Source organism: Polyodon spathula, chromosome 4 (genome assembly GCF_017654505.1).
Source record: "Polyodon spathula isolate WHYD16114869_AA chromosome 4, ASM1765450v1, whole genome shotgun sequence".
NCBI lineage: Eukaryota > Metazoa > Chordata > Actinopteri > Acipenseriformes > Polyodontidae > Polyodon > Polyodon spathula.
The window spans coordinates 53,417,710-53,430,662 of NC_054537.1; the positions used below are offsets into that span (position 1 = coordinate 53,417,710).

Below are 12,953 nucleotides of genomic sequence, written 5' to 3' on the forward strand. Positions count from 1 at the left end.
AGCAGACTACAATCACAAAGCGATGTAGGCTTTTGAAAAGAAAAAGATTAAATGTAGCACAATTTGTGTAGCGTTTATATCTGAGTTCACAGAAACTGAGTTTCTGATTCCAGGAAAGTGGCAAGCCGGCTTCCAGCAATAAATTGCAGGGGAACTCCAGAAAACACACCTCTCTCTCTCATTTTTCTCATTTTGTCTTGTTCGTCGTTAGTTGTTTTTTCTTTCATTATAAAGTGGTATAAAACCTTATGACTATAGCAATTGATTACACCTGTACCAAGTTTTGGTATGTGTCCCACTTTGACGATGTACCACTTTCTGACGCTGTACCACATTCTAACGATGTACCACTTTCTGGCCCTGCACCAGTTGTAAACAGTACAATTGTTAAATCATCCCGGTATTTTTACTTACTTTAGACTGTTCACACTGGGTCCTTTTAGAGGGTTCCGCACTCAGTACAATTTGGACAACAAAGTCCGCTTGGGAAACGAACTGTATCGAGCCCACCCATAGTTCATATTCTGTAGAAAACAAGCAAGCAAAAAAGTAAAAAATGTCTCGGAACTACATTAGGGCTAAATTGAAACTGAAGCTATGATTGAAATGTGGTCAGACACGAGAATCCAAGCCGAACTGGCTAAAACTCCCAAAATTTGTAAAATGCAGTCAATATTTTCTCAAATAAAAATGTGTGTGCTTCTGGCAATTCACAAATGGACTACAATTAGCTGTCCCAGCATTTATAGTAAGTATGTAGCTACTGCATGCAGCGTATTCCCAATTGAACATTAAGACGCCGGGAACCACAAAGCAGAAGCAGCTTGATAACATGTGAACTCAAGCTGTGCAGATTAATTGCTTTGCATATTCTTTATGCATTGATCTAAATATCATACATTAATTCATATTTAAAACACACAGTATATGCGTAAAACACCCAGTATACAGCTTATCTGGAGAGCTTATGGCGGGTTTATAGAATAAAGATTAATTTCTTAGAAAATGCTGGAATAGCAATTGATTTCTACAGATATCTTTTTAAAGAAATTAAATTTGACCCAAATGGATAAAAAATATATGCAGGTTTTGACTAAGCCAATCACACTTGTGGAAGTGGTGGATGCCATTAAAATGGCAAAGAACTGGCTTCTGTTTGTGGTTTAACTTTTATTGACATTATAAGCCCAGTTTTAGTTAGGTTTTTAATAGGTGTTTTAAACAGAGTTGTCTTCCGATGTCTTTTTATGAAGCAATAATTTTATATAAGAGAGGCAACAAGAAAGATGTTACATAATGGAGTACCATTTCCTTACTTTGCTCAGAAACAAAAATTCTGCCATATCGTACCGACCTGGTGCTAAAGTCACCGAACCAGTATTGGACCAACCTGGTACCGTCCCGTACCATTCCAGTTCCGATCCGGTGCTAAAACCACCAAATCGGTATTTACCTGGTTTCTACCCAGCCCTACATGGCCCACTACCGACCGGTGCTCACACCCCCGGTCTGGTACAAAACCGGTCTGTTCGGGTCTTGATCCACCCAGTTTCTGCGAGTTTTGTGCACAATTCTCTAATTGCACGCTGGAGAAACGTCACTCCAACAGCTCTACAGAGCGGAATGTGTCCCTTGCTCTTGCACAGTGCTCTTCCCCACCCCCCTCTGTTAAAGAGGTGGCTGCATCCTCACCCCTTGGCTCTGTGCCAAGGGAGACCCGACAATGCACCCAGGAAGTAGCCCATGCAGGGATGGTCTTCCTCATCTTCCTTTTCCTCTGCCTCTCTGTCTCCTCCCTTGAGGAAGAAGAGTCACTGTTCCAAGCGTTCGGCGGACTCGGAGGAGATGAAAAACCTCTGGACACCTGTTTCTCGGCAAGTAATGGTGCTCGCAGAATTGCTGTGTGAATGTTCACGCTGCCTGTCCCGCATGTCCCCTTGAGGTCCCAGGCTACCAGCGCAGATTAGCAACAGGAAGGCATATTGTCCATCAGCGCCACTGATGAGGTGGGCAAACAGGAGCTGGCATTCCTGTTTGAGAACGTGGAGTCAGACAACACGTCTCCTGCAGTTAAGCTCTCCCTGTCTGCAGAGCTTCTACCGCTGATCAAGAGGACCAGCGCATTATTGCAAGTGCCCTGGCCTACAGAAGACAAGACAAGGCAGTCTATCTTTGACAATGAGCCTGCCACCTCTCTGTCTCTTTGGTACATGCGCCTAATTTAGCACTCCAGTCCAAGGAGTTACCTTCCCCAACAAGCAGTGCCGTGTCTCGGAGGTCACAGGCCCGTGCCACAACAGCTCGATCAGCTGCGCCTGGTTAACAAGAACATGCTTTGTGTCACAGCTTAACGGCTTTAGGCAGGAACCTGGCTGTGCTGATAGCTGCATGTAGGCTTTCCCAGGCATGCATGTTTGACAGGGACAAAGCACTGCTGTTGGATGCCCCTGTTACACCAGGGCATACCTTTGGTTCCGCGGCAGATGAGATGCAGCAGCACTCTCACCGTGCGCAGGAATCCACGAAGGAGCTGGTTTGCTTGCTTCCTAAGCAGCCACCCCCACTGCGCAAACCAGTGGCCCTAGGGCTCAGCAGCCTCAAAGACTGGCCAGCTGCGCCTGCTGCCAGAGGTGGTGTTCAGAACTGGCCCGCAGCTGCTCATCTGGGGTCTCGGGAGGTAGCAGCTTTGCTACAAAAATAGGCTATTCGCAGGATAGACCCCCTTCAGTTGGAGGAAGGAGTCTACTTCAGGTACTTCCTAGCGCCCAAGCGGGATGTTGGCCTCAGACCGATCCTCGAACTGAGACAGGTCAACTTGTATCTGAGCCGAAGGAGACTCAAAATGTTGACGATGCAACAGCTATTACAGTCAATCAAGCCTATTTCCAAATTCCCATAAAATCAGCGCACAGGAAGTACCTGCGATTCATTTTTTAGTGAACAGCGTACAGATTCCGTGTCTTGCCAGTTGGCCTCTCTATAGCTCCCTGTGCCTTCTCAAGTGCTGCCTGGTGGGTTCGACCCCACAATCCCATGGCAATTATACTGCAATTTTTGCAGGACCTTTTTGACTATGGGAAATCCCCCTCTACATTAAAGGTCTATCTACAGCTATTTCAGCTTGCAATGTAAAAATTGACTCCGTCTCCCCAGTAGCTCACTTCCTGGCGGGGCAATTTTTGAAAGGGGCTCGGTGGCTTCGGCTACCTATGAAGGACATTGTTCCTCGCTGGAGGCTACATGTGGTGCTCAATGCACTCATGAAGCCTCCATTTGAGTCCATGCATTCAGCTGAGCTGAAGTATTTATCGTTCAAAGCAACTTTCTTACTTGCTATCATCTCCGCAAAGCGTGTGAGTGAGATGCAGGCATTCTCTACTGCAAAAGCCTGCTTCATTTTTGCAGAGGCCAGGACAAAGGTTACGCTCTGTACCAATTCTGCCCTTTTTTTGGTGAAGTCTGTGGAATTGGAGGCTTTTCATCCTCCTCCTTTCCAGTCTGACAGGGAGCGATAGCTCCATACGCTCTGCCCAGTGCAGGCCCTGACATATTACGTTGACAGGACGAAAAGTTGGAGGCAGTCTGAACAGTTTTTTGTCTGCTATGGGGCTAAATAAATGAGGCTTTGTCTGCTATGGTCAAGTCCTGTCTAAGCAGAGGCTGTCCAAATGGAGAGGAGAGAGAGTCAGGACTGCCTATGAGCTGGCCAACTTGTCCCCTCCAAAAAAACTCACTGCCCATTCCAACAGGGGAATGGAAACTTTGTGGGTTTATTCCAGGGTGCATCTTCGATGACATTTGCAATGCAGTGGTGTGGGCTACCCATACAGAGATGCCAACTGTTCCTCAATCAAAAAGGCAAAAAGGTTGGCTTGTCAGAAATATCGAGAGGAATTTACCACAGAATGGTCATTCATTAAAAGAAATAGTGTCTCAATCTCACATCTACTGCAAATACTGCTGGACAGACTTCTCTGTGAAACATGGTGGGCATCATGGCATCTATCACTCACATAGGTACAAAGAAACATCAGCAATAAACAAAATCTGACACTCCCAATTACTGTGTTTGTGCAAATAGGTTTTGAGGTTTAACTCGCTTTAAATAATTAATTATACGATACTATACTGCAGTTTGTGTTTGATAGTTGCAGAGTAGTAAAAATGTAAATAAAAAAATGATCTGAAAAAAAAAAGAATCTTTGTTTCTAAAAAAATGAATCTTTGTTGAGGTGGTGTTATTTTTATAGTTATTATAAAGTTTTGAGGTTGAATATTTCAGTCCAGGTTTGATAGCACTTACTCTTCATTTCTAGTATTTAAATCCAGAATAAATTAGAATTCCAAATTAAAAATGTGTTTACAATTCCAAAATTATGGATTGAACAACAAAAATTGGGGCATGGCTTGCCAGACCCTAAGAACCTTTTAACTTTTAGCGCTAGCAAAAAAAACTGCTAGTATATGCTGCTATATTTCCGCTACTATTTTCTACTTTCAGAAGTTGACATCTCTGCCCATCCCTTTACAAGGTTCTATAAACTTAATGTTGTGGATCCCCAAAACCCTGGTTAAGGGCAGTTTCTCAGTTGACCCTTACAACAAAGGTATAGAGGTGAGCTACGTGTTACTGGGGTTCCTAATGATAACGCACAAGGCAGCCTCTTGGCTTGGCTTTGCATCATTGCAGTCGTTCTTCAATATTGCCCTTGCGATACAGTAATGGTTACATTTTGTACTTGAAAGGAGAACGTTAGGTTATTGTCGTAACCCTGGTTACCTGAAATAGAAATGTAACCATTAACCCTCAAGGTCGCTGTGTCCTTGATTGTGGCAGGCTTGAATAAAAAATTACGCTGAGGTCTGTGAGCACAGTGTATTTATTTCCTCAGTGGCGGGCCATGACTGCATTACAGGCTTGTCAATATTTCTTATTCAGGTTTTGGGTCTTTAATTAGATCTGAAGAATACCTACTTCTTTCTCCCCATACACAGGAATTTCAATGATTGTCAGTACCAGTTTAAGTTGCTTTCTTTCACGATTTCTTACCAAGGTGATGGCAGAAGTGGTAGTGCATGTCTGAGGCATGGGCATCCATGTCTACTCCTATATAGACTACTGGTTAGTGCAGGCTCCCTCCATGGAAAAGGCCTTGGAACAGAGGGACAAAGTTCTTCATCTCTTTCAAATCTGGGCCCATTGGTCATCAAAGACGAATCATTTGTTCTCCCAGCACAGTCTCTAGTCTTCTTGTGGGCCTAGTTCAGTATAATAGTATATCTCTCCGACAAGGTGACCACAATCCGACAGCTGGCAGGTCACTTCAAAATAAAGTCCAGGTCAACAGCACAATTATTTCAGCTGTTCTGGGGCACATGGCTGCAGTTGGTAAGAGATGCACAGATTTCCGCCACATCCAGGTTTCTCTGGGAACTGCAACAGAGGTGTCAACTTTTCCTTTGTGTGAACATAGGTCTGCCACTGTCTGCACGCCCTCCCTCTGCACATGGATGCTTTCCTGATACAGTGGGGAGCACAGTTATCGGAAGCTCAGGTCCAGGGCACCTGGTCATCAAAACATAAACACCTTAACATAAACCATCTGGACCTTCTAGCAATTTTCTGCTTGCCTATTTCCTACTTGCTTCAAAAAACATCCACTTCTAAAGCCTATACAGGTAAGCCTAGGTTATTGATAGCTTCCAGTCTTTCAAGGACAGGATTGTCTTCAGGCCTGACCCCCCAATTCCTACCAAAGGTGATAAGAGTTCTATTTGGATCAAGTCATGATGATTCCTGATTTCCACCTAAAACCTCATAAATCTGAAGAGGACAGACACCACCTAACTCATGACTGGAGAGCTCTGAATTTCTACTGTAGTGTCAAGGGGGGGTCATCATATTATTCTGTGCATGAAAGTAATGTACAGGGGGAAGTCTTAAACCATTCTCTGTGTCTTCTTGGTTTCTGGTCTCCAACTCCCCCACTGATGAAGAATGCTTTTAAATAGAGCCATAAACTAAATACTGGAGACATGGCTTATCTTCATGATCGCTGAACGACCCATTCAGCGCCACAAGCCAACAATTCACACTTAGGACAAGAACCAGTCTATGTCATAAATCCAGCCGACAGAATAGTGGACCAATGGAGAACAAGACGCTTCGTCGGTATGAGAACAACCAATGAAAAACACTTCACGTGGGCTCAGGCACTGCCCAAAATAACCAAACTATCCAATCACAGGGGTAGAGAGATACCTACAAAAGTATGAGCTCAACATTGAAACGACGCTCCTGACACGAAATCCAAGGCTCCAGTATACAAACCAGTCTTTGAACTGTGATAACCTGGAGATCCAGCCTGCGACGAGCTGGGACAGAGATCCCGTTTTCAGGCACTATAATATGAGATAACTATTCTAGTGTTTGCCTTGGTGTGAGAGTCCGCTGCGTGAGACGTCTAAAATCCTAAAGTCCTTGTCTAACTTAGCCTCGATTGGTCACTGGAAAAAGAGTTGGATAAACATTTGAAGTCGACATAAATTGAAGTATATTCAATTTATTGAGCTAGCAGTGCCGGAATATCCCAGACATAACCGGATGAAGAGTGCACATATTGATGGAGGAATTGCTGTTTCAATGGAATATCTAAATAGTTAATGACTCTTAGTTCTTTGCAAAGACATTTATTTCGTACCCTGAAGTGGAGACGAAACGCGAGTAAGGCAGACCCCGGAATCTGGCTGACCTTGATGATGGGCAAGCTTTGAGCGCCTGTATTGTTGAAGACACGGAACAGCTGGAGGAGGCAGCGCAAGTCCATTAAGTATTCAACGAGTAGTGTTGTAATCCTCTTATGAACTCAAGAATAAGCAGACCGTAAAGTTAATTTTTTAAGTGGAATGTAAGAAGTATCATTGCTTTCAATTCATGCTTTGAGTTATTGAACACTATAGTATTTGTTTGTATGTGATTTATACAAATTGATATGAGTTTCATAAGGCAATTATCATTCTGTGTTTAAAGCTAGAATCCAAAATTAGCTGTCTTAATAATAGATAATTCTTGATAGGTTGTCTGGACGCAAAGAGCGTCTTTACCTCACAAGAGTGAGAATTGCCTTCTGAACTGAAACTATATGAGGCTGATTTAATGATGCTTTGATTACCAAATAGTCACGAAAGTGAATATTTGTGTTACTAACGATACCCCTGTTAAGACTAACCTTCGTCTTAAATAGCTGTCAGAAAGGCAGTTGTAACCTTAAGGGAATCTCCAATAGATTGCGTTGAATCGCTAATCAACCAGCGGGAGTGGGGGTGGTGTTGTTTGAACCTTATTTTCTGTACTGTTTAGTTAATTCTTCCTTTCTGTATTATCTTAGTTTAGTTGTTGCACCTTTAATTTTTCCTTTATTTAGATTTATTTCTAATAAAACTGTTACTTTGTATTCGCTAGAAACGTGGTCTAGTAGTCTGATTATTTCAATATGGGTCGGGTTCTACATGATTTGAATTCAAAACAAGGTGTTCAATTATTACAATTTAAACTAGTCAAAATACAAATATACCTTGCACACAATACACTCTCAGTAGCTAAAGTTTTAATGTCTGTGTCATCGCCACATAAAAAAGTTTGCGCACCACTGCTCTAAATTCAGATCCTCCCTGCCACTGGAGTAATCAAAATGACTCCATCTCAAAAATTAACTCCATTGCAGCCGGCGCGTCTATCTTGCGTGATCTCTTACCAAATTCCATTTCAATCAATTTTACTCGACTCCTCACACAATTAGCTGTCTCTGCTTTCACTCCTAACTACAGTCACATCTAGATTCAAAGTTCATCGAGCCTTCTCTTCAGTCCACATAATTGTTTTAAGCCTATCAGTATACACAGATCACATTTCAGCGTCATTTTAAATGATGCAATTGGAAAACGCTGTGAAATGGTGGGGCCGGAAATGTTCCAGGCCCCGAAATATTCGGGCTCAGCCTTGAAAGGGTTAAATAGCTTTCATTAGAGTGCCATCAATTTCAGTGTCTATCCTAGCGACAGAACTGCAATGGAAATCAGCTGCAATGGAAAATATATAAAATGTCAATGTATGTAATAATCATTTACTTACTTCTGGAACAACTTCTGATACTACCCTTGTATATGGTGCAGTATTTCTACCTGCCATTCAGTCTCCCTATTATGTAATATGTGGTGCATATTATTTATACAATTCCCTTTGCTTGTGACATTGTACAGTATATATGTGCTGTAAATGAAAATACTGTATTTATGCAGTAGTTTGAGCTTTAAAAGATTCTAAAAGAGTAATAGAGGAACATTTAATAGCAATGCATAAAACAAAATTCTGCCACTGTCTTGTGACAGATTCTTGGCTATTCAAAATGCACTGTGTTTGGCAGTTGTCTTGCTCACAGCTGGATGTTTTTTTCAAGAGCGTATTGCTAAAAGCAAACAGAAGAGCATTTTGATCGAGAACAATGAAGTCTGAAATCACTGGAGACATGGATTACAAGCCAGTCTTTTTTAAAAAAAGAAATGGTGGTAGAAGAGCTGTAATACTGTTCACTGTATTGTCTGCATTTAATGCAGAAACCCTCCAGAGAATAAGGCAGGGAGACTCTGTCTGCTGTTTCTGTCATTAGTGTGGACACAGGAGATGTTGCCTGGGTGACTGCCATCTCCAGAACAGAAGCTTTAGCTGGAGATGAACGAGACTTTAATTATGTCTTAATTATCTTGGCTGTAGATGAAAATATTTGTTTAATCATAAATGTAAAGAAATCATCATTAAAGCCATTACAGTAGCTGCAGGTGGGCCAGATAAGGGCTAAAGGTGCGGGAGAGGCTCCTTCAAAGGATTTGTTTATGATAGGAAATGAAATTTCCATGGAAGATTGTATTTACAAACAGATGAAACCACAAAATAAAAACAGTTAATGGGGTTGGAGCTCAAGCAGGCTTGCTTTACGTACACTGTGTTAGTATATTGCACTTGTTATTCAGGTCTCCACAGCATTATCAAAATGTAGCATCTATTATAGTGCTGTGATAAATGGTGCAAAATGGTGCTTTAGAGATCTGGCATTTAAGAGTCGCTAAAGAAAGCAGGTAGCAATTACAGTTTCATTTACCAACATGTATTTAAATAAAACAGATAGCTGGCTCCTTGTTTTAACCCTCCTATTATGTTTCGGGTCTACTTGACCCAACACTAGTTTCTAATTAGCTTAAATGCTATTTTTGTTTTCACTTTCTGTATAAGATTTTATGACTTTTCCTAAGTTGTGGTCGTGAACTTCTACACAAAAAACAGAACCTTTGAGATGTTTTTTTTTTTTTTTTTTTAAAACAGGTCATGTATGCAAAAATGTTTCGGGTCACTCTGACCAGTGTCATTTATCTATGTAGATTTGTGTACAGGAATAAAACAGACTTCTTTAATTTATTTTTATTATTATTATATTTGTACTGTTATTTCTGGAAATGAATGCACCTGTCTGGAGATATTTATAAACAATAAACAAACAATATACATCTACAAGGCAGAGCCTAATTTTCTCTGTCAGTATTGCAACAGCATCTCACTGGTAAAGACATTCTAAAATGAGGAGCTCCCAGGTTGGCAGTCAAAGAAGTTTTATCACAGCTCTTGGACTAAAAGAGCATAAAAGAGCAAAACCTTTGCAAATAAAAACTTTTAATCAATTGCATATAGTCAATATTACCCAAAACATAACAGATGTACTGTACCAACCAAAATTCTGAACATAATAGGAGGGCTAATAAGCATAACACAGATATCTTGTCACGCTAAATGGAGGAAACCTAATTGAATGGTATAAGGCAGTGAGAGCCCTGATCTCGTGGAAACAGTCTTCATATTTGAGCAACTTATTTGTTGCTCATAGTGTGTGATATATTTTTCACATGTGCTATGTGGGGTGCTGGCATTGTCAGATTAGAACTACAAGATTTAACCTTTCACCTGCCAGTAGCAGCAGTTTTTCCTCAAGCTCATTTACTGTATGTCTAGTATTCTGTCTTGCTCAGTAACACATATATGGAAGTCTGAAGCCAAAGTATAAATACCATAGTTTGACAGAGAAAATGAACACAAGTAGAAATTAGAAAACTTTGAAGGTTCAAAATCGGTAAAAGGAAAATATTAGGTACTCTGAAGTGACTGGGAAGTGTATCAGCATGCAGTTTTACACATTTGTATGTTTTGTATATTACATTTCAGTGCTTGCAGTGTATGGAAGTGATTGGTAAGAGAACATGCAATTTGTGTTCCGTCTTATAGTGAGAATAGATGTGCTAGTACTGGCACTTACTATACTGCTTTATAACCTGTTCCGCTGTATGCAGGAATGCCATATAACAAGGGAGCACTGTATTACTGAAAGTTCACCCTTGTGTATGTAAGCATGGCATACCACATATGTTGTACCCACCCCACCCTAACCCAAGTATTAATATCAGTAAGAATATAAAAATCTGCCACTAAACCTAGAAGAAATACAGAGGATTTTACATATGCAGGATATTCTCTGTACCTTCCAGCAGCCTTCTCCAACAGATCAATGATCATTCTTGTAGCTTTCTGCATTTTGTTTTTCTGTGCTGTGACATATTTGACTGATTTAACAGTCCTTTTTTTGGATCCAGGTTTGTTTAATTATCTTTAGACACAACCCAAGGTTATCCGTCTAACAAAATTGCTTCTTTTAAAACACATTTACTTTCTTATGCACCCTTATTATTATTATTATTATTATTATTATTATTATTATTATTATTAATAATAATAATAATAATAATAATAATAACAACACCTTTAATTTGATATAGCACCCTTCACACCAAGGTGTCTCAGGGTGCTGCACAATATTTTTTAAAAAAATCAGGAACATAGTAATAACAAAGCAAACAATAAACAGTCAATTCAAAAATACTTTAAAAACAGGAAACTACAAATAAAAATTCTAAGATCATAAAAACAATAATTATGATAAGCATTAAACGTTTTAACAAGAAGCCCACAGGCTTACTTGTAAAAAGGCTGAAGAGAAAACAAGTGTGTCTTAAGAGTGAGTTTAAAATTCAACACTGATGTGGAGTCTTGAATAAAGCTGGGCAGAGTTCCAGAGAGAAGGGGCAACAGAGCTAAAACTATGCTGACTAAGAGTAACACATCTTTAACCAAAGGCTTTAGAAGTCCAGAGTTTGACGATCTGAGCTGTCTTCCAGGGATGTAAGGGCTGAGAATGAACAGGAAGCCAATGCAAACGCATAAGGACCGGGGTGATATGTTCTGTCCGCCTAGTGCCTGTCAAGACCCTTGCCACTGCATTTTGCACCATCTGAAGAAGATTCAGAGAACAAGTAGGAAAACCAGCAAAAAGAATATTGCAGTAATCCAGTGGAGACATTACAAAGGCATGCACAACAAGCTCTGGACATTTTCTTTAGATGATAAAACCCTATCGTACCACAGTAGAAATATGTTTTTCAAATGATAGCCTAGGGTCTAGCTGGACACCTAACCTGCGTACAACTGAAGATGCGCCAACAGTGAAATCACCACAAAAGCAAGAAAACCTAGGAGAAGAATACAGCTCGACAAACATCCATAATAAACACCACACCACACATAATTATAAGCAAGATAGTTTGCCGCTTTGAAGAGATATAAAACCAAGCTATTATTTTTCACTGCAGGGCAGTAAAATGGTCTGTTTTGTCTAATAAACATAAACATAATCTCTTTAATTCTCTGTGCATGCAATAAATCAGTCTGCATTTTTTCTGAGTCAGACAGCCTTAAGAAAAATTGCTTATTTTATTAATCTGACAATATTGGTAGAACAAGCTGATTATATTTCTTAAATTGAGTTTCAGAAAAACTCTGAAACACAGCAGAATATTCTAATAAATAAATCAGAAATGTAAACATTGGTTAGCATCCCCTTGATAAATAACACATCTAAATAATATTTGTATATCCAATAATACTGTCTTAAAACACATCTGTTTTATATGATAAAACAAAATAAACAAAAACATAAAGTGTTTCTCCTTTGTAAAATAATGGAAAGATAATGTGTTCAAATGAACTGCTTTTTGTATTGCTTTGATTACATTTTGTGACCTTTAGTTTAAAGTTGAAGTAGTAAAGGCAAGACAAGTGAAGCCTGTAGGGTTTCCATAGTACCTGCCATGCAAATGTCTTGTGACTGGAAATGCTACACAATCTATTTACAGACCATTTAATGGCTGTTACTAAAGCATTTCACCAGCATGCTATAAACCTTTGACAGATGACATCAGAAGTGTTAATAGGAGGGCAGCACTCCCTTCATTGTGATTAGCAGTTTAAGCATTCACATTAGCATTCTTATGCATGAGTAACAAACATAGTTAAGCATAGACAAATGAAAATCACACACTATTAATGAGTAATACAGAAATTATATGATTTTTTTTTTCAGTCTTTTTATTTAGCCATTTAGCCGACACTTTACCCAAAGCGACTTATAGAGACTAGGGAGTGAACTATGCATCAACAACTTTTTACGTTTTGTTTGTTTACAACACATTGAAACTTTTTATATTTAAAAGATCTTCTAAAACTATGTTTTAATCAGAAATATTTCAGATGTCTTTCTCTTGTACTATACAATATTTTCTTTTGAAAATGTAAAGTTTTTTATTTTAATCAGAATCCTTTTCACTGCCTCCATACCTGTTTCCCTCAATGCCCGGTTGTCAGCAATGGGGAAGTGCTACGAGCTGCACATTGCTAATTCTCACATCCCTAAAACATTATCTCATGTACCTAATCTCATGCAAGTGTGGATTTTTTTTTCAATATAATGGCTGCTATTTCCTGCCACTATTATGCTATAATTATGTGTAAGTTATTAAAA

At 39.8% G+C, this 12,953-nt stretch overlaps 1 protein-coding gene across 1 annotated transcript in view; it reads left to right on the forward strand.

Moving 5' to 3' along the window:
• Positions 1-12,953, forward strand: part of ulk4 (unc-51 like kinase 4) — a 235,374-nt gene that overhangs the window by 141,768 nt on the left and 80,653 nt on the right. The window lies entirely within an intron of this gene.